The sequence below is a fragment of a genome, unplaced genomic scaffold, assembly GCF_019419815.1.
Source record: "Pyrus x bretschneideri cultivar Hongxiangsu unplaced genomic scaffold, Pyrus_bretschneideri_v1 Contig24, whole genome shotgun sequence".
NCBI lineage: Eukaryota > Viridiplantae > Streptophyta > Magnoliopsida > Rosales > Rosaceae > Pyrus > Pyrus x bretschneideri.
The window spans coordinates 1,563,398-1,585,958 of NW_025999546.1; the positions used below are offsets into that span (position 1 = coordinate 1,563,398).

Genomic DNA, 22,561 nt, shown 5'->3' on the forward strand with positions numbered 1-22,561 from the left:
AACCTTCCAACAACTGTCTTAGGGATTTCCAATGCACATGACATGTTAAAAATCATCATTCTCACAGATTTTAGTCATCTTCACACTTAAGTACATTCTTAATCATAGTCACCATATACTAGTTCACAATTAAGCATTTAAAATCATGTTTTGAATGTAGTAACATGCCTTAGAGAATTTGCTCAATTCCTTACAAGATATGCACTCGATTTTCACTCAGAATTTCTAACAACATACCCTAATCTAGTCATATGTGAGAAGATTGATGTAAACATGAAAACGAACACTCACATATATGTATCACAAAGAACGCAATTTCTGGAGTTAATAAGCATGTTTAGATATGATCTCATGAATGGAATGCTACTACTTAGACGCGAGAACCAGTGACACCATATGCTCATACCAAATTCAAACTCCACAATTGAAATGCACAACACTCAAGATAGAAGTCAAGGGTTGTAACGGGGTTTGAGGTATTGGCTCACAAGGAAAGGTAGGGATAAACAAAAGTTCTTTAAACAATAGCAAGCAAAGTAATGAAATTAAGGCTTAGAATTCACTTGGTATGCAGAAATCAACTTTTAGACATAAGGGGGAGATTCAACAACTCTTAGGGCCTAATTTATTGTTTTGGGTCCTTACTTCAACAAACAATACTTTTCAACTTTTTTTTTTTTTTTTTTTTTTTTTTCTTTTTGGCCGTGCCTATGGCACATCAACTCACATAAACACTCTTTCCCCCACACTTATTTTCTGCAATACTTAATCAAAAGGAAATCATTGCTTATTATGCTTCAAGAACAAGGGTAAGGATGGTCATATTCTAGGCTAGGTGAGGATAATTGCGGGTTAACAAAGAAAATAGGCTACACAATGCTCAACGGGGTTAAATCCTACAAAACAAATAAAATTGGGAAATATGGCAATTTGGCTTTGGTGGTGGTCACTACACAACTTCTTCTTGAATATGTGTTATGCAAATCAATAACATGCTTTGAATGAAATGGGCATGAGTTCTAGCATTTGGAACTATATGATGAAACGCTTTCTAAGTAGTAACCAAGCAAAGAATAATGAGATCATGCAACGACTTTGGAAAACAATAATGCACAGATTTTAACTCTCCAAAGAACGTTATAGGCTCAAGTCTTTGAGGGCTGTAGCGTTTGTTTGAGTTCCTTCCTTCAGGCATGTTACAAAAAACGAATTTTTCTTTTATGATTGTATGTGAAGTCATACATTATAACCCTAACCAAGCATATACCAAGAGTAAATCAAACTTTTCTCTATGTTTATAACTCTTTTTAACAGTCATGCAATTAGAAACCAAATCCTTATCATTGTGTTGGAAGGTGACCTACGACACAAAAACGACTCGAAACACTCTTTTTAGGTTTTTCAAAACAATTTTTTAAATTTTTATGGGATTTTCGAATTTTTAAGTCAAAACACACTAAAACAGTTTAAAAACAACTTAAAAACAGCAAGAAACAACATTTGAAGTTATGGTGGATAAAACCCTACGAATTTGCATCAAAACACTTTAGTAACTCCCCCACACTTAAATCAAACATTGTCCTCAATGTTTTAAGCTTAGATTCACACAAAACATAAGTAAACACACAGAAAGCAAAACATATTAAACATGGCAGAATGTAATTAACAAAGAGAAGAGTTTAGAGACGCAAATCTGGTTATAGAGTGTAAGTTTCATCTTCTCCTTGGTAATTGTATTGAGGCTTGGATCTTTGTGATTCCACAGGCTTACTCTTGAACTGCGCTGCTCCCATCGTTGATTTTCCTTTGTGCTACTCTTGAACTGGGCAGCAGGCTTCCTTTGGTCTCCCCCGAAGGTCTGAGCTTCCTCCTTTTATCTGTTTCTTTGTTCAATCTCTCCAATTCGTATTGAAGAGGGTTAGAGGATAGCTCAGCATATGCAGTTGCAGCTTGTCTCCACATGCTTCAATGTATCATTTTCACTAGCCTTACTTGCTCCCCTTTGCAGAAGTGGTCCCTTCTCTGGTAGTGTATCAACCGTTGAAGATGACTACTCGAGAGCAACGCTAGGTAAGCAATCAGGGAAGGGTTCCAGGCAGTTGGTTCCAGATCGGAAGACTGACTCCAAGTGCCGGCTAATTGCTTCTTTCACTTTGCCATGCGAGTAAGAACAAGGACAAAGAAAAGGACAGGGAAAAAGCATGATATGAGATACTTTTGCTTTTGACCTTGATGATATGAGATACCTTTGCTTTTGAAGAAGCGGTGAATGAATCAGCACATGTATTTGTGGTGCTGTTTCCTCCTGGGTCATCTGTACTCCAGGCATCTGGTATCATCTTTGGGGAAGAAGAAAGAATGGAGTATTTCGAAAGGCTTTGCTGGGAGTGCGCCCTCAGAGGTGAGGAAGAGTTGGGCATTTTCTTCAGTTCTGTCTTGCCATAAAAAATGAAGGTCGACATATATAGGGAATTCAATAGCAAGTGGTGGTACTGTTCTTTTACCGTTGTCGACAAACGTTTTGATCCCGCAAATCCGGCTTTTTGAAATAGTGACGACTCTTCGATCTTTGAATGCGCCTCTTCGATTTCTGAGCAGTCGCCCCTTCGATTTCTGAGCGATGCCCTTCGCTTTCTGAATGACACGTAGTAATGCGGATGCGGCTCTGTCTGAGATCTTTTGACAAGTGGCACGCGTTTTCTGCAAAGCCGGGAGCTTTCGACAAATATACACACGCTTTCTGGAAAGCCGGGAGCTTTCGGCTTTGTCTCCCACGTTTGTCGGCTAAAGTGTGCAGCTGATTTCTCGCATTCCACGCGTCTTCTGAAAAGCTGGGATTGCGTCTGACGAGCTGGCGATCTTTACGCCGGAAATTTCGGTTTTGAAGAGTGGTGTCTCTTCATTTCTGAATCGGTGAACGCCTCTCATTTAATAGAGGTGATCGATCACCTCTAGCATGCACACTTGAAAATTTGCCCAGAAATCGTCTCCGGACCGTCGAGATTTCACTCAATCCAACCCTTCTCTTTTAACTTCGTGAACAATGGCTAGCTCATCTAACCCATCGAACCTTTGCTTAGATTTGAGTCTAAGCAGTGATCCGGTCGCGCCTCGTCAGGGTAAGGTATGGTGCCCGTCTTTCTTATCTTCCCATGGCCCTCTTACAGATGAGGACTCTGTGATGACGGATCCCACAACGGCTACGATAGTGGCTCGGAACCTCCTTACTCCCAAAGACAGTCAGCTGCTTTCAGGACGGTCCGATGAGTTGGCCGTTCAAGAATCCCTGGCTCTGAGTGTTCAGTGCGCTGGCTCTGTGTCCAACATGGGCCAACGCCTTCTTGCTCGCTCCCGTCAGGTTGAATCCTTGATGGCGGAGGTGGAGAGTCTTAAGCAGGAGATCAAACAACTTAAGTACGAGAACCGAAGTTTGCACGTGCTTGCCAACAATTATTCGACAGGCATGAAGAGGAAACTTGAGCTTGATGACCGTCAAAGGCTTGCAGCTTTCTTCCAGAGGCACCTTTTTCCTGGGTCATCCAGCGCTCCACCAAGGTTTGGGGCCTTGAATGATCTATCTTCGGTGCCTCCCGCTCTGATGCCTTCCGCTCCAATGCCTCTTGCTCCAATGCCTTCTGCTCCGAGACCTCCTGTTCCGATGCCTTCTGCTCCGAAAGTGTTGCCACGTAGTGGGGCCTCGCGTACACAACCTTTGTGAAGACTCCATCTTTCTGCCATGTTTAGATACAATTGTAATTTATCGAAAAATCAATGAACAAGCTTTGTTTTATTTACTGTATTGAGTTGCCTAAGACATAAACAAACACCAAAATGACTCAAATGACTCTAAAAACACATCTTTTTGGGTTTTTCAAAAGAATTTTTTCAAATTCAAATTTTCGGAGTTTTATTCCAAGACACTATAAAACACACTAAAACACTCTAAAAACGCTTAAAACAGCAAGAAACAACATTCTAAGTGATAGGTGAATAAATCCCACGAAATTCATGCAAAAACAAATTGTTTACCCCCCCCCCCCCACACTTAAATCAAACATTGTCCTCAATGTTTTAAGCATAAAGTCACAAAAGAGCAAGCAAATAAACAAATACGATAAAGAAAGCAAAGTAAAGGCAGTAAAGAAAAGGAAAGGAATAAAAATAAGTCTCTTAAAGGGGTTTCCAAGTTCTTCTCTATTCGGATGCATGGGTTGCCTCCCACGAAGCGCTTTCTTTTACGTCTTGCAGCCGGACGAGACCTTCTTAGGCTCATTTAGGACCCATGACATGGAATTTATCTCTGAATGGGGGGTGATACTTGAGATGATCCGGTAATGGTTCAAATTCTAAAGTGGGTGCCTGGATCATTAACAACATATTAGTATAAAAGAAAATTGAAATTCGGGGAGGCGGCTTACCTGTGTGCTCTGACATAAACTCAAGAATAAACACCACTCCCTTTAAAGTTTCAGGGATATTGGACTTGGCCAGATTGCATGTGAGAATTGGTCCTTGTCTAATGTCCTCTTTGATGCCTTCTACATCTTCTCCAGCCACTACCTTCTCTTGAATCATTCTTCTTGGTGTACAAAGTCCTTTGAAGAATTCAACACCATCTAAAACTTGCTGTGTTGCACCAAGAATTGGAATAACATTTTGAACCTTTGGGAAGGCTTCCACAATGTCCTTTTTACTCTCTTCTTGGTTGGGAATCAAAAACCTGCTAGGAAAAGGGACATTGGGTGGAATAACATCAGAATAACATGGAATTGGGACGTCCTTACTTGTGGTGGGTGGTTTAGAGGGCTTAGGGGGCTGCAGCAAGGGTTGTTCTTCCCTTGCCGTGTGCATGTCTTTTTCCTCCTCCTCAATTAGCATCTCCTCATCCACTTCTTGCTCTTGAATTTGTTTCATGAACTCCATAATCTGCCCAATTTGCTCCTCCATATCTATCATCTCCTTCTCGTTATTTGCTATCCGGTTGTTTTGATTTTGCAACCCCTGCGAAATAGAGGTTAGTAATTGCATAGCTTGATCACTTTCCAAGGACGTACCTGAATGAGATGATGCCGAAGGTTGTTGGGGTTGTTGGTCCCTCCATCCGGCATTGTAAGTGTTCGAGTATGGGTTGTTTTGATTTTGTCCTTGGAAACCAATTGCATTGGCAGATTCCCACCCACCATTCTCGATTAGTTGAGGGCACTTGTCGGATGGATGCCCTTGAATTGAGCACACGCCACAAACTTGGTGTTCTTGTGCTTTTGGACCAATCACAACCTGAGAAACAAGAGAAGTAAGATTAGCAAGTTGTGATTGAATTTCAGCAATAGCACTCACCTCATTTACACTTTGTTGCCGTGAGGCTTCCCTTTGTTGAGCCTCCTCGACTTGGTTTTGTGAGCCCTGCACCAAACAAAGTAATTCATTAAGCTTTTGATTATAATCTATTGACGAACTTGAGTTTGGTTGGGCATATTGAATATGAGGTTGTGGTGGATGCATAGGTGTCGTATAGAACTCCTCATAAGGCCGCCAATATCCTTCTTGTTGAATATGTTGAGGTTCCCACCATATAGAGTTTGAATGATCACTCCAATCCGAATTGTAAGTATTGGAAAACACGTCGTTCCTTGATTGATTATGATCAAATGTACCAACTCTTTGCGTTTGGTACTCTTCCATAAGCTGTGACAAAAGAGAAGCACTATCAAGTGCCATGTCTTGGTCTAAAATAAAACTAAAAATATATACACACAAACGAAAATAAAACAATCCAAGAGATTAGCAAAGTTGCTAATCCCCGGCAACGGCGCCAAAATTTGATGCGAGAATTACTTGACACTCAAATTAAACCCTCGTTTGACAATTGTAGTAGAATGGATAAGTGAGGGATCGTTCTAGACCGGGGATTAGGAGGGCTTGCTAAAACCTTCTAAACTGACTTAAAAACATAAAAACACAATATAAAACACTATTTAATGCTCGAAGAAAGCAAAACTAAAAATAAGAAAGATTAAGACTAAGACTTCAACGAAATAGGGGGGAATTGGATTTGGACGAATTTAAACTAAAACGTAAAAACAATATAAAACGTTAAACTAGACTTAAAGAATGTGAAACTAAACGTTAAAACACTAAGACAAACCAAAAGAATCAAAATGCTTTAAAAACACAAACTAAATTGATTTCTAACTATATTGCACATTAAAGCAAAAGGGGGATTGAGGTTTGATGAAAATTGAAATAACGAAACAAGAATGTAATTGATGAAATAAGATGGTTGGTGAATTAGCTAGAGGTTCTTTCTCCACACATGATATTTATGCATATGAATCAATTTCCAGTTATTCCTTCATTGAATTATGAACGACAATGCCCCAAATTAACCGTGACATCACTAGTTAACCCTTAGATTTTCCTTATATTATTGGATTGGATGGCATCATTCGACAACCCAAAACATTCTCAAAAGTTCCCTACATGTCATCATAATAGAGATACAATCGAAGATCATTAAGAATAATGAAAACCATAAGCATTGACAAAGCACTTGCAACTATGACATCATGTTACTCATGCTAAGAATTAAACTTAACGCGATCGTGACAAGCGACCTTCACTACTTTCAAGTATACGTTAGTAACGATTATGTGAAACCTTCTTAAACTTTAGCCACATATTCATGCATGATAATTAAGTGTCGACCCTTAATCAACAAACACAAATAAGTTAATCATCAAATAGTTAAGCCAATTGCATTCACGAATCAAGAGTTCATAACCGGAATTCATCAATTCATATTACATAAATAATCATGGTATTGAAATCACCCCTAGCCAAAAAGGGTTTAGTTCCTCATAACTTTGAAATCAAAGAAACACCTAAACATTCCAACAACTCAAACTTGAATTGTATGAACGTTTAGGCACTCTTCTCTTCCATTCCTCATATTACAAAACAAAGAGAATTGAATTTAAACATTGAAATCAAAGAAACGCGTAAACATTCCAACAACTCAAACTTGAATTGTATGAACGTTTAGGCCCTCTTATCTTCCTCTTTATTGTGGCACAAGGACTAAGGGATGTTGTTGGTGTGTTGAATGGATTGGGGGATTATGGAAATGGATGAGGAGTGGTGGAGAAAATGGAAGATAGAAAGAAAACCCACGGCTAGGAGAGGGAATGGAAGTGTTTGTGGTGTGGTGTGGTGTTGTGTATGAAATGAGATGATTTTTGAATGAATGAATGCAAGGGTATTTATAGGAGGAGTGGAGATGTATATGGCTATTTGTTTAAGGTGTTTGTGGTTGCAATGATGAAGAATTGCATGTGGAAATAAAAGGGAAAATGTGGTGAAATGATGAAGTAGGAAGGTGGAAATGCATGTGAGATGTTGGAAAGGAAATGGGAATATGAGTAGGCCATGGCATGGGAGTTGTTTTGTTGGTGTAAATGTGCCATGGTTGCAATGATGAAGAATAAAGGGTGCATGTGGGGTGGAAGTGATGAATGCAAAGTGAATGAATAATGAAATGAGTTAAAGAGGGAGAATGTGGTGAAATGATGAAGTAGGAAGGTGGAAATGCATGTGACTTGTTTGTGGAATAAAGAATGAATGGTGGAATGATGAAGTGAATGCATGTGGAATTAAAGAGGGAGAATGTGGTGAAATGATGAAGTAGGAAGGTGGAAATGCATGTGAGATGTTGGAAAGAGGTGGGTGTGCATGTGAGTTGAAATGCATATGTTTAAATGGTTGAAATGTGTAGATAATTATGAGTATGATAAGTGAACTTTGTATGGTTATGATAAGTGAATGGTGAATGATATGTTAAGTGATAAATGAATGATATGTGGTGAGTGATAAGTGAATGGAAGTGATAAGTGATAAGTGATAAGTGTATGTTATGATAAGTGAATGGTTTGATAAGTGATAAATGAATGATATGTGGTGATAAATGAATGATATGTGGTGAGTGATAAGTGAATGGAAGTGATAAGTGATAAATGTATGATATGATAATTGAATGATATGTTAAGTGAATGATATGATAAGTGAATGCTTTAAGTGTTTAAAAATAGGGAACAAAACCCTTCCTTGCATGGCAAGGAACGGAGACACAAGGAAACACACGACAATGTCCTAAGGTTGCAAGGAATGTTGTTTTTGTGTTCTAAAATGCGTAGGAGTTTTCAATGATGCTTAAACATGAGGTCTTTTAGGATTTAACTTTCCTACTTCAAGCCTTTAATTTCGTCCATCCTCTTGGCTCCAAGCATATGATATCCATTCCAATCTCTAATTTGCTCCAAAATGCTCCAAAAGGCATCCTTTTGCATACCTTGCCCTTAGAACCTGAAAACACACAAAAGAAGCATAAAGGACTAAAATAACTAGAGAAACATAACGTAAATGCACGAGAACAAGCCATTTAAGTCGCATGAATATGCTCCTATCATCAAATTTTAAAAGCTCGGATTTGTGGCCTTGGTGGACTTATTTCTATGGCTAGAAATAAACATAGTTGTGCAACGGAAGAAAAATTGTGTGAAAATCACTTACCTTAAATTTTATAGATGAATTATTTGTCTTGGTATTGAACTCCTAATCAATTTTTTATTGTGGTTTTTGCATAAAGTTTTGAATTTTTGGGATGATTTTGTTTAGTGAGGTAACTGAAGCAGTGGTTCTTGAACTTTAGCTTAATCAAAGCTTTAGTTCCTAAACTAACAATCCGTGTGGTGATGTGAAGCAATGATTCTTTTTGCTAACTATGTTAGAACTTCCATTCAAAATAAAGGGTTTAGAGGGACTGTTAAAATGATTATTGTTCCACATTATAGTAAGTTTAGAAATCAATACTCACAAGTTTTGAGTTTGGGGATTATTGCTTCAATTTTCTCCTGTTGAGTGCCTTCATCGGTTCATTTAAGAAGTTTTTATTTTTTTATTAAGTGGAAATGATAATAGGAACTTAGAAGGAATATACTCAAGATCTTGTAGGAAAACATCCTGAATGATATTTGGAGAGTCCTCGTCTCAAAATACATATTTTCAACGAGTACCCTTATGATGTCGTTCAGGATGTAAAGGCTACTCCGTTGCAATGATGGGACACATGGGCAAATTCCACCTCCTGCACATGGAGCTGCTCAATACTTCAGAATTAATTGTGGGACCTCTATATCTTCCTAATTAAACGTTTCCTAATTGATTCCAGCATATCCGGTAACTCCCAACATATGAGAAAGACACTCATGGCACATGTACGCAAGTATTTATCAAATATGACAAAAAATTGACCCATAATTTTAAAAATATCAGTTTTTATAAAAAAAATTATCATATGTAGCCAAATAGTCAGTTCAATCGACACATACCTTTTAGTATAAAAGCAATGCTTTGGTTATGAGTCTTCGATTGCAATTGATTTCATTCATATTTGGGTATTTTTACAGAAATAGAATAGTTTGATTTGTTTTGACATACATTTCGTCATACCAGTAAAAAAGTAAAATAAAATATGAAAAATTTCTTTCATTTGTGTTTTATCTCAGACTAAGGTGATATTTGGCTGTTGCAAACCTCTTACAACATTAGTCAGACGTTGAAGTGTCGTTGAACTGGTTCAAACCATTATGAGTTTATGGGACTCATGGAATTACATAACAGAGGAAATCCTAATCTGGTGTATGACCTCTAGATCGGCTACACACACAAATCCCCCTTGTAATTTTGTATCACCAAGGCCCACTCTCGCAGAAAAAGTGTGGGATGTCGTAAGTCATACGCAAGAATCTCTATCGCTTACAAGGTAAGACTTCTTTCTTTGTCCTAATTGTGTGAAAATTGCATTATTCCAACTTGGAACTTGCTACTCTTGTTCCTTAAAGACTTAAAAAGTAAAAGTACCCCACCATTTAGACAACCATTTTTTCTAATTGTTACATTCTTTTGCTAATTTTAAATGAATGTCTCACTCCATAACTTCAAGACCGTTCTTCAAATCAGTAACACATTAATCAAGATCTTCTTATATATAAATAGTTGATTTTAAATGAATGTCTCACTCCATATCTTCAAGACCGTTCTTCAAATCAACGTAACACATCAATCAGGATCCTCTTATATATAAATAGTTGATTTTTCAAACTTGTTAAAATTTGATTAGTTCAACTTTCTCATCTTTGGAATTTTCTATGTAAGAATAATCCTCCAGATGCCAAAAACTCTTTTGGTATAGCCAACTGATACGACAGTCTTCATTCCTAACTTATATTGTATGCGTGTTGACCGTGGGGTATCCCAGATCCATGAAGTTTCTTGATTCACCAAGCACCCACGCATGTCCAACTACATCCAAAACTATTGTATTTAGTTTACGATTCATATTGTTTCATCTGACTAGCATTCGAAGTAAAGTTCAGCCGAATAATTAGTTTTGCTTATGAATTAATTGGCTTTGTTAGGCAAGTTTTGGTATACCATACTAAATGCGAAGAGAAAAACTTGGGTGGGGATGAAATACTATACAGCAAGATAAGTGACACATATATATAGTTTCCAGGTAAAAAATATAGTGTTACAGAATTTAACCTCACAAAACATGTTACAGTAAAATAGATAAAACCAGTAGACCTTTTCAACAATGGCAGTGCAATGTATAGTTGTTAAGGCCTAAAGTCGTATAAATATGAAGTGAAATCTAACGATTGGTGTCTGAAAATGAGTTACAGAGGAGGAAGAGAAAGTTGGTTAATTATAACCACATTATGGTGTATTCAAACGAAACCAAGTGATCACCCTTCGATGTACAAAGTCATCGAAATGCTTGGAAGAGATGTTGAATGTCTGCAATTGCTTCTCAGGCCTTCTCTGTGCCCACAAGAGGCGTCTGTGACTGTAGGTGATATTAAAGAAAATAAATCGAACCCAATGTGTTCTAACATCGAGCTAACATGTTCATCATCAACTAGGTGAATATCAAATTGTTAAGAAAGTGCAATAATGTTATGATAATTAAATTCTCACTTTAAAGTGATTTAATTAGTAAAGAATTGTCGGCTGTAAATGTTGTTAAAGTTTGGATGTGTGTGTGTACAAAAAACTGAAAGAATGAAGAACAGTCACCGAAGAATTTGAGAGAATGATGGATAGTTCTCTCTGCAAAATACACAGAGGGATATACTTCTATTTCTCTCTCTTGCACACGAAATCGTGCACTGCATAACACTTAGTTATGCACCTGGATTCTCACCATTACACCAATGAGATCTCAGCCACACATCTAGCTAGATTCTAGGATTCAAATACATGTCACTAGACATCAACAATTACAATACATGTCACTACACTTGGTAATTTATAACTCAAGTGATTACACAACTAAATACAAGACATTACTACTAATGTAATCAGCTTAAGGGTTTATACACTAACAAATGTTTGTGCTTGAATTCATCTATGAACTATCGGTTGGTGGTATACATCTACATGTTTACTCTAATTCAGCAATTGCTTCTAACTCTAGGATGCGCCTTTTGGGGATGCCTACCTGTGATGTTTGTGTAAGACCTGCATAAACAAAAGGATTAGGAGGCATCCTCAAGTTTTCTCCTCCTCCTAGCATCTGAACAACCGTTTTCATGGAAGGATGATCCACCGGGTACCAGAGCCCTACAATTGCAAGTTGCTTTGGAATCTTACCATCCCCTTCTTCCCCGATATGGATTCATAGGTCATCTCCTTCCTCTAGAACGTTATAAATCCATTCTGGACAGGAATTTCATTGGTCGTGTCCTCTGTGGTTGAACCAATATTCTTCTTTCCTCCTATCATCTCAAGCAGCAGAATTCCACAACTATAAACATATGCCTTGTAAGACACATTTTCAAAATTCCTAGAAAACACTTCGGGTGCAATGTAGCGCATGGTCCCCCTCGCTGTAGTCATTGACACTATGCTTTGATCCTTGGAACATAACTTGGCCAGACCAAAATCAGAGATTTTTGGTGTGAAGTTTTGGTCTAGCAAAATATTGTGGGGTTTGATATCGAAATGGAGGATTCGTAGATCACACAAATAATTGCTTTTGCAGCACAAATTGCATTTATGTAACACTAAACAAACCAATATTTTTCCTTTTTAATACTTGGTTTGATTACAGAATAACGCTTTTTGCTTGAGCCACAACAAACTCTACATCTTTCTCCGTTCTAAAATTGAGGAGAGCTGCAGTCAACCTTTGCCACTCGACTATTTACAATAAAAACGATCAGATTTGGGCTCGGTTGGAAAGGTAATTCTTAAAAGTTAGGAGGGTAATTTTGTCCGTAAGTTTGGTTGGATTCGATGGGGACGACGGCTGTGCGGAAAGTCGAGGAAGATGAAAAGTGCGTGGAAAGGAAAGCAGATGGTAACCCTACTAACTCCTGTTTCCGCTCTCCACCCTCTGAGTTCCTCTTTCTCCTCTACTGAAACCATAATCTTCCTCTCCTCGGCGCGCTCCCATGTCTCTCGCCATGGAGCCCACAAACCAAGCAAGTAGTGACGGTCACAAGCCTCAAACATGGCGGATGCGTACTGGAGGTATAATGACGGCTAGCAACCGCCGCCGTCGGCGATGAATATAGCCGTCGGAAAGCGTCCTCGCTCCGGTTACGGTATGTTGGATTCCTTGAATATCCCTTTTTTTTCCTCCTTCATTTTTGCGTTGGTTTGGGGTGGGATCTGGGTTTTCTCTACATTGCTTAAATTTTGCATTTCAATTAAGAAATGGATAAATTTGGGAGTTTCTGATGACTTTGTTCCTCATCACCTGCCAATACCAGTGGCAGAGATGGATCTACGGCCACCACCGCCAACCACTCCGCTGGAATATCTTAGATTGAAAACTGGAACTTTGTACGAGGTTTCATGAATATAGGAAGTGTGCTTGCTCACTCTCTGATTGTTTCGTCGAGGGGTGAACACGGTATGCTCTTTTATTTTTACTTTATTGTCTTATTGTAATTGTAACTGAGATTTGTGGCTTTATCATTCTTACATTCATTGCTTTTTGCAGGTCAAGGTTTTTCAACAAGAAAATTAACCTGCAAATTAAATTGAGGTATGAATGAGTTTATCCAACTTTAATTATTTTGGTCTGCGTTTCCTTTTTTTTTTTTTTTTTTTTTTTTTTTGAAATTAGATATTTTTGTAGACATTTTTCCTTAAAATTGAGTAAATTACTCGTACTTTTACACATGCATCAGCTATGGCTCAATGGTTTAAAAATTAAATAACAGAAAGATGGTTATTCTAGCTTTCTAACCAGGTTTGTATCTATTTTTATTTTTATTTTTTGCAATGCTCCTCTGCACTACAAGGTCTCTCTCTCTCTCCAAAGATTCAATTTTTGTTTCTGGGTCTTTGTTTTCTCATTGTTTCACTGGTGGGTTTTTGGTTTTTTTTTTTGTTACGTTGGTGGGTTTTTGTTTTTTTAATTGTTACATTGACCGGTTTTTGTTAATTTCTTTGTCCATTTGCAAGAATGTGTAATTTTGTTAATGAGGTGGAGTTGCAATAAGAATTGCATTGCATTTGGTTGCAGTGTGTTTGTTTCCACCGCGTTATCAAAGGCTTTATGATACAAGGTGGAGACATTTCGGCTGGAAATGGCAGTGGGGGAGAGTCAATTTACGGGTTGAAGTTTGAAGATGAAAACTTTGACATAAAGCATGAGAGAAAAGGAATGTTGTCTATGGCTAATAAAGGCCTTGACACCAATGGCTCTCAGTTTTTCATTACCACCACTTGGACTTCTCATCTGGATGGGAATTGCGTTTGGGAAGGTGATCAAGGGCATGGGTGTGGTTCGCTCAGTTGAGAATGTGAACACGAAGGGCGGAGACTTGCCTATCCAAGAAGTTATTGTGGATTGTGGGCAGCTTCTTGAGGGAGCAGATGATGGGGTGTGTAACTTCTTCAAAGATGGTGAGGTCACGACTGTGGACGCTATTAAGGCCATTGGAAATGAACAGTTCTAGGTAATGAGTTATTTCATTTAATATCACAACTATGGTAATTATGTCATACATTTCATTCACGAGTGCCAATAGTATGTTTTTTAATCTTTATACAGAAGCAAGACTACAAGATGGCCCTCAGAAAGTATCGCAAGGTTTTGTGGTATGTGGATATGTGCTGCGAGCTGGAAGAAATAGATCACAACTATGGTAAACCAGTTGCTTTGCACTACAGAGTGTCCCTTGCTTTCTTTGATCATCTTATGACATTATCTTTGTGATTAAACAGAGACGACCTCCTCTTTGCAGAAGACAAGCTCAGTAAGAATTTTCATTTATCAAATTTGAAAGCACTGGATGTTAAATGAATTCTCTTGGAAACCCTCTTGAAATGAAAGCAAACGTACTGTCTGGATAAGTAAACCAATTTCAGTTAAGCAGTGTAATTGTCTGGATAAGTAAACCAATTCCGTTTACCAATTTCAGTTGCAGAAAGTGTACATTTATAAGTGGCAGTGATTGACATCGAAATTGTATGATAGTAACTTAATCATACTTAAATTAAGCCTGTTAGACAAAATGAAAATTACTGTTGGTTCTGAGTTGCTATGAAGAATCCTTGAAATGAGTGAAACCAAAAAGACAACTATGAATATAGTAATCAGGCATCGCTTTAATACTTCTCTGAAGGCTAACTTGAATATGTTCATGAGTATTCTGTATTCTTTTGTGGGACGTTGATTTTAATGTCATCAACTAAAAAGAAATACATTTCCCTTTATCCACTTGATTGATAGGTGAGTTTTCTGTTCAGGCCTGCAGGTTGAAATTAGGAGACCTAGAAGGAGCGTTGTTGGACACAGACTTTGCATTGCGTGATTGGGAAGCTAATGTGAAGGCTTTGTTTCGCCAAGGCCAGGTAATAATCTTTAATTGGCAAGAATTCATAGAGCCTTCTGGTTGCTGTTTATTACATTTTTTTAATTAAAGTAGTTGTGTCCTTTTTTTTTTTGCATGGGATAGAAACTGACTCAAATGTGGGTAAGAACCATGAATCTCTAATCCTGTTCCTCTTTTCTGTGTCTTTTAATGTAGCTCCCAATTGATCATTTTCTGTGGTTTTTGTTTTCTTTGTATTTGTAGAGGATGTGTTTACTTCGTCTAAGCTAAACATTAAGAAGAGATTTAGTTGTTGAATGTTTGAACTCTTTATATGTAAATAGCTTTGTCAACAACTACTATATATTATGCAAATACTTATTTTACATCTACGCACAATGCTTCAACACATTTAGTCCCTTATCCCAACACTAATTGTACTTAAAATTCATTTGCCATTCCCATGGCAACACGTGGGCTAAAACTGCTAGTAATTGACTTAAACAATAAATGGCGAGAGTATAGAATTTGTTTTCCCAGAAAATTGGGGGTAAAACTGGAAGAAGAGTGAGTCAAAGAAGGGTAATGAGAATGAAGAGAAGAACAGAAGCAATGAAGGGGATACTTTACAGCAGCAACAAGGACCCTGTGTGTGTCACGCATGGTCTCTTTGATAAAAGTAAACACATTCGAAGGACAATATGCAGATTAGTTTTTGGTTGTACAAAAAGGTGAGAGAATGACGGTTTGGTCCTTTCACGGTTTCACTTGGTGAACATATGGATGGGCATGGATCGATTTCATCCGGTTTAACATAAAAAACAAAAATCAGACCAAAGAATTTGCATGGTTTGATTTGTTGTGGTTTGGTTTGGTCGATTTATGCATGGTACATGCCGCAACATCTGAACTAATCAATACCTATTTAAGAGAGAGAGAGAGAGAGAGAGAGAGAGAGACAGAGAGAGAGCTCTACTTTATGTAAGACCCATTTTGAACATAAATATTAACTGATTCCACAACAATTGTAAAATGTTTATTAAATTAAACTAAATATATATTCTAAAATATTCAAACTAAACATTCACTAGTTGAAACACTTGTCAAAGAGAATTTGCAAATAAAAAGAAACAAAAGCAAAAATATGTTAAATTTTATAATACTTCAACATGTCAATGCATTAAGATTAAAATCGGTCCTACAATTTTATTGTATCTAAAATTAAACTCAGGCTTTTGATGTCGTTTTTTCCTTGCTGAAAGATTCGGACATTCACTTTGTAGTAGTGGCATGTCGTTCATTAGAGCTGCTTTTCTTTTCATTGGCTGATGAGGAGCCCGTTTCCTTGTTGTTTTCTGTTTTACTACTCTTTGCTTTTTCACTGCTTCTTCTCTTAGGTCCATTGTCAAATGTATACAAGGACACAATTTCAGGAATTTCCCCTGGAATGTTGTAATTCGATTTCGACGCCATTGTTCCAGCAAAAATTTCCACTCCTTGGAATTACGATTGTAATCGACAAACTAATTGCGAAATCCTTAAAGGTGAAAAGACAATGATGTGGTACAGGCTAAAAACCCTCCGATAGTCAAAGTAAACTCGTACAATTGAATTCTACGTAGAGCTCAAAGTATTGCGTGCCTTGTATTGTTCATGAAGGAGGTATTTATACTCGTAAGATGGACTCCTGACTCCTTGTTTAAGTAGGAGTATGTAAACTTACTCGTTTGCATTCCAGTATCAACGAGGACATTGAGGAGGAGGAAACAAGATAGATTATTTCCTTTCTTTTTTCATCTGCTTCCATTGATATCTTTCCCTCTAGCAGACACATTCTCTAGCATATATATTAAAATTAAAATAAATTTCAAATTTACAATTAAGTTTACAAAAGTTGAAATATTGCAAGGTAAATTGTAAGTTAACTGTTTACTTACCAAGAATAAGAGTTCGAACTATTGTGATTCTTTACTGATTTTCGTTAATTAAAACATCGGTATTGAAACTTTTCTTGTTTAGCACGTATGGAAACGTAAAAAGTGTGAGTTCCTTGAAAAATTAGGGATGAGATAAACTGTGGAACTAGTTGATCACATTCCCATTCTTTTTTTTTTTCCTAAAACTTGATTCACGACCTCTCCTATTCCAAGTAAGTAAACATGTCTAATCCTCCTTCTAATTCTCGCTTGTATTAAAATAAAAATAAAAAACTGGAAGCATGTTCTTTTCTCCAACTTCTCTATGTTTTTCTTTTTGTGCTAAAAATTGCTTTACCTTGTGTGTAAAGGAAGCACGACAGGGTACCTGTGCAGCCTAAATGGCAGTCTATGTATGTGTGATCTGACCTGTTAAGTATCCACTTTTAACAGATTGGTGGGGTTGGGTTAACATGTTGGGTCTAAAATACCAGGTCTATTATTATGTGTGATAATATATGATAGGATCACACATGGTAGGACACAGTGGAAATCATGTTATAAAACAGTTGTATATATATATTTTTTTTAATAGAATCTTTAATCCATAAAATAAGAAGAATAATATTCCTTGGGCAGTAGCTAGCTGGGAAAGGATACTTGCCAGTTCTTTTCCTAGGGATCTTAGGGATCCCGTGATCTTATCCGTTCATCGTATATCGTGCGTTCAGAAATCATTTCAAAATTTAAAATTTAAAATTAAATATAAATAGTATCTAACGAAAACTGACCGCACAATATACAATGAACGGGTGAGATCATGGGATTCCTAAGAAAGGGATCCGGCGAGGATCTTTTTCCGTAGCTAGCAAATTACAACATGAAAAGAAGGGGCAGAAATAATCTGCTAGCTAGTACAAATTTACGGAGACTATGGAAAGTGTAGTCTAAAACCAGAGCTGTGAATAAGGATCATAGATTAGAAGAGAAGAGATTCAAATTAAAGTTGCAACCCAACATTCCATTTATTGGTGAGAGATACTGCTATCAAATTCGATAACTGATATCACTGGTCCACGGCCTGCTATGGAATTAAGAGATTCTGTTCAGATACGCATGAAATCTAATGATATTGTTGGAGCAAATCAACTTCTCAATCCATGGAATATAACAGCCAATGCAAACATATAGCCAAATCAAACTTCATTGTTATGATTAATCTTAACGTGTACGAAAAATCGATGAAGTAATGTTACAAATTAAAATAAAATAAAAGATGGTAGCAGATGCTTACTCAAAGTTGAGGACACAAAGCAGAAAACCACTCGTTTTTTGCTGTTCTAAAAAAGCAACTCCAAACATTCTGTGAGTTTCTTATAAGGTTATGCATTTCCTCAACAACCGTCCTGTGCAAGGTAGTGATGAAAAACAAAGCTGAGGAAAAGAACCATCTTTGTATATTAGAAAATGAGTTTGAATTGTAGTGATGAAAGAGGAGGGCTCGATCATGACTATATTTGATAATTAATTCATAACTCTTTAATTTACATTTCTGCTAAATATTAATTGGTGTTGGACGTCTTATTACACATAACACGCGATATTCTTTTTGTTTGCTAAAGAAAGTGATTCATTATATATGCATGGTGTGTGTGAGTTACTACAGAGCTAATAGGTGAATCTACATAGAAGAGCATTTACATACCTGCTGCTTGATGTGGAATTTTGATTTTTTTTATTTTTTTTATTTTTTTTTATTTTATAGCAATAACACATACGATCTTGGATTCTATTTCAATGAAAGCAGATCAAGTTTGTGTACCGAAATTATGACAAATTTTCCTTCATCTTTGGATTTTCATTCAATTCAATTCATATGCAATTTAGTGTGATTCAATTCATAAGTGATCAAATGCTGTTTTTAATTTCCTTGTTCTTTTGATTTTCAGTTCAACGTTGTCGTACAAAACGAAGGAGACGTCATTAATGGAGTTACAGATTTGGGTGTCTTTAGTGAAACAAAACCGGATTGTTTTAACTTTGTGTAGTTGTAAACATAAAACAATCTCTGGGATAGAGCCATAGCTTTTGAAAGACAATCCTTAAGGATGGCATACCAATATTCCCAATTTTTTCCATGTAACATATGAACGTAAATAGCACTTCCTTAACACATGGATGTAATATATGTATATAAATACCACTCTGTGGCACATATATTTTTCAAGACATCTACATATTCAATAATGTTTTCAAACTCCACAGCAACGCACAGGTACTCTTTGGTAGTTTTGTACAAAACATCATTTTATGCAAATCTGTTGTATCAACTTCATTGCTCAAATTAAGAATAAGTTGAGAACGTGGCTTTTAAGAAAGGAAAATGATAAAACACATACTATTTTTTTTTCCTCTTATACACCTATCTTTAATCATGTTCATTGTTTTTATTGATTTATTCAACTCATTGTTTAGAAATAAAGAAGGATGTGTGATAGGCTAATTAAAAAATGCGTGTGAAGTTCTGTTTCCTTGAGAAACCAAGAGAAATGTAGGAAAGCGAGACACTTTACAGTTTCATGACGTGCTCTATTAAAAAAGGAATTAAAAAATGGGACTCCATGATAGTCAATATGGGACCCCACCACCCATCAATGATGGTGTTCTTGGACAAATTATTACTCTAGATGGTGAAAATGTAATTGAATGTGAACTGATATTAGATTATTTACACCGAAAAATAAAATAAAATAGCAAAAAAATCGAATAATTGTACAATATTTACCTTATGTAACACGATCACTTTGTTTGCAATTGTGCGACTTGGCTCATGAGTGTCATGAGTTGGTGTTGACTGACTTGTAGAGTCTCATTTTCACAAGTTCTTTTTGTGTGGCTTTCATGTCCATATTAATCACATGCATATGGTCTGTGCGAAAAGTCTCTGCGAAACCCATTTTTCTAGCTACTTTCCACCCTGATTGTACAGTACTGGTGGCTCTTTCCCAGGTTCTTTTGTCCTATTTTTTCTTTTACAGCTGTCATGATAAATGATAATAATATTTAAGGTTGTCCACCTAGGGGGTGGGATTATTTCTTTTCTAATTTCTCTCTTATTTTCTTCCCTCGTACATGAACATTACCGTTAAATCACGTTAATATTTTATAATTTTTTAATAAAAATAATAAGATAAAAAAGTAAGCGTGTGAGAAAAGGAGAAAGAATAGAATATGAATGAGAAGAAAGAATCCCACTCTATACGTTCTGGCGGCCAACTATGTAGACCTTTCACACCATGTTTTAGGTGTCAGCTGACTATGGAGGTCATTCACACCCTAAGTTCCAGGACAGCCAGCTATGGAGGACCTTCACTCCATGTTCCAAGTGTCAGCCATGTATGGAGGCACACCACCCCATGCTCTAAATGTCAGCAATCTATGAAGGCCCTTCACTCCGTAATTTCAAGTTTTAACCAGCTTTGGTGCTTCCAGTCTGGCAGAATTATGTATCAACCATTTGTAGTGTCTGTAGCCACGTTAAAAGCTACCACGGGCTAAATGTTGAAAGAAAAGAAATCACACGATCTGATTGAGAGTGATTGTAGCTTTTGAAATTATCAATTTTTGGGATAAAGTGATTGTGGGATGTAAATGTAATTAGCTTTATTATAGGTTCTATTTACTTAGAATAGCACATAGGTTTTGTATAAGATCTTACCTTGTGGGAAAGGAATCATTTTCGAATCCCTTCTTTCTAATCCACCAAATCAAAAGACTTGTACTGTTGAAATTTGATCAAACGACTACAAATAAGGGTCTACTTTAAAAATTATAATAACTTCAGCCGTTAAATCAATTTTCAACGACATGAATTCCTTAATTTAGTGGATTACAAGGAAGGGATCTAGAGAGGATCCCTTTCCTACCATTTGTACCAATATTCAAATTAATGCAATATACAAATTAACTTTTGGTGGAAAAAGAAAATTTTACATATAATTTTTATTAATTTTTTAATGTTGTGTACTATATACTTAGCCACTAAGTCTAATTATCTTAGTTTAATTATATAAGATTATATCTTACAATGTAATTCTTATTAGCACTTTAAAATTTTTATTTTGAACTCTAAACTTTCTATAATTAGAAAGAAAATACATATGTGAGGAGTGTAGAATGAGATTTTTGAGTGCTAATAACAATTCTCATCTTACAATTCATAAGCCATCTCTTTTTCTTACACTCTTTTTCTAATCACTTCTCGGACATATTTGTTTCAAGTTTGGCGTCGTTTAAATTTTAATATGTATTTTTCTTGGTAAACAAATGGAGCTAACACCTAACAAAGAGAAACTAAAGCAAAACATCACAAGGTATAAAGATTTTAGCAACATCTGACACCAAGAGATGACAAGAGGCAGGAGTTTGAGCGAAATAAACTAGACCAAGAGAATTCAAGTTAGCTAATTCCTCAACCACAAAATGCATCTCATCGTAAATATGACCAAGTTCACAATTCCAATCTTTGTTTAACAGCTCACGGCAAGCCTCCAATTCACCAAGAGGATAGTTCTCACTCACACCTTGAAGAACTATATGGCCAATGAGAACAAAATTAGATTCCAATTTTACATGTATTTGTTTAATAATGAAAATTTTGGCTCACCATGTGGAAATTTTCTTAGGTTAGCTGATAATGTGAAAAAAATATTGTATGTTTCTTCATTTATAAAAATTAAAATCTTTAAGCTAGCACACTCGGTAAAGGCTTCGTCCTTGTTCACCATCACGTGACATTTCTTGTCCAATACTGCATTATTATGTGTAAAGCATTCTTCATATGATAATGTATTATTAAATATGAATGACGTGTGATAATGACAGGTTATTAAAAAAAATTAAAAAAATATAAAAATTAAAAAAATTCTAGAAAAACACTAACAATTATTGTCTTATTTGTTATAGAAAAATAAAATATGTTATAAATAATTATTTAATTGGTTGGATATTCAGGAGTCAAAAACTCATTAATTTATGAATGCATTATGAATTATTTGATTTATTAGATTTTGAATTTTAATGAACATTTTTTCATTCTCAACAATTCATGAAAGAATAAATTGAGAAAAAACTTATGAATATATTGACTACAAGAAAGACCTCACGATAGTCAATATGGAACCCCACCACCCATCAATGATGGTGTTCTTGGACAAATCATTATTCTAGATGGTGAAGATGTAATTGAATGTGAACTGATATTGAATTATTTCCACCGAAAAATAAAAAAAATTGCAAAAAAATTGAATAATTGTACAATAATTACCTTATGTAACACGGTCACTTTGTTTTCAATTGTGCGACTTGGCTCATGAGTGTCATGAGTTGGTGTTGACTGACTAATAGAGTCTCATTTTCACAAGTTCTTTTTGTGTGGCTTTCATGTCCATATTAATAACATGCATACGGTTTGTGTGAAAAGTCTATGCGAAACCCATTTTTCTAGCTACTTTCCACCCTGAGTTGTCAGTATTGGTGGCTCTTCCTTGGTTCCTTTGTCCTATTTTTTCTTTTACGGCTGTCATGATGAATGATAATAATATTTAAGGCTGTCCACCGTACATAAACATTACCGTTAAATCACGTTAATATTTTATAAATTTTTAATAAAAATAATAAGATAAAAAGTAAGCGTGTGAGAAAAGGAGAAAGAAGAGAATATGAATGAGAAGAGAGAGAATCCCACTTCGTATATTC

The 22,561-nt window shown here is 36.3% G+C and overlaps 1 protein-coding gene and 1 pseudogene across 2 annotated transcripts in view; both read left to right on the top strand.

Annotated features, from left to right (window-relative positions):
- Window positions 1-12,354: 12,354 nt before the first annotated feature.
- LOC125478341 lies at window positions 12,355-16,349 on the top strand (annotated as a pseudogene).
- The window catches only part of LOC103929503 (peptidyl-prolyl cis-trans isomerase CYP40-like), a 37,526-nt gene continuing 27,361 nt past the window's right edge, over window positions 12,397-22,561 (top strand). Inside the window, exon 1 of one of the 2 annotated variants that reach the window (XM_048586396.1) lies at window positions 12,397-12,665. The gene's annotated coding sequence lies outside the window, so the exon portion shown is untranslated. The remainder of the gene's footprint in view (window positions 12,666-22,561) is intronic. The other variant, XM_048586397.1, reaches the window with a different exon arrangement.